Source organism: Triticum dicoccoides, chromosome 6B (assembly GCF_002162155.2).
Source record: "Triticum dicoccoides isolate Atlit2015 ecotype Zavitan chromosome 6B, WEW_v2.0, whole genome shotgun sequence".
Classification (NCBI taxonomy): domain Eukaryota; kingdom Viridiplantae; phylum Streptophyta; class Magnoliopsida; order Poales; family Poaceae; genus Triticum; species Triticum dicoccoides.
The window spans coordinates 62,845,051-62,845,893 of NC_041391.1; positions in this window are offsets into that span (position 1 = coordinate 62,845,051).

Consider the following 843-nt stretch of genomic DNA (forward strand, 5'->3'; position numbering starts at 1 on the left):
TAAGCATCTATGCTCATTTTTGAAGTAAAGTTAATCACAACTATTTTTGCTTCAATTTATTTCTAAGTAGTTTTTTATATAGTTTTTTTTCTTTTCTGCTATATTTTTTTTTTCTATTTATTTCTGAATTGTAATAAGTCATTAAAAATAAGCATCTATGCTCATTTTTAAGTAAAGTTAATCACAACAATCAAAAATAAGTCATTAGAAATAAAAAAGAGGCGCAATGCTCGTTAATTTGCTTCAAGCCTTTCGGAATAGTGTCAACTGCACTGCACATAGCTCTGTGCAGTCTACCCCTATTCCTCAAGGCTTGAAGCTAACCAACGTGCAGGTGAGCATTGAGCCTCTTCTTCATCGTCTCTGCACTTAGGGCTTATAAACAGCTGCGAGTGCCTCTCGCTGGGCGAGGTGGGACTAAAAAAACAGCTGCAGAAAGAATCCACTAAAAAACAGTTGCAGAAAATAAAAAATTAGACGGGTACATTGGTACCGGTTGGTGGAGCCAACCGGTACGAATACACCTCTTTGGTACCGATTGGTGCCACCAACCGGGACCAAAGGTCCTCATTTCCCGCCCTTTGCGGTGCCGAAAAGAGGCCTTTGGTCCCGGTTGGTGGCTCCAACCGGGACAAAAGGCGTGCATTGGTACCGGTTTGCCGTACGAACCAGGACCAAAGCCTTTGCTATATAAGTAGCACTGCCGCCCCGCCCCGAGTTCGATCCCTCCCGACACCGCGCGCCGTCCCCTGCCGCCACCTCGCCGTCGCTGCCCCGCCCCGACGCCGTCACCACCCCGCCCCGCGATGGCCCCGCCCCGACGCCGTCGCCGCTCCGCCCCGA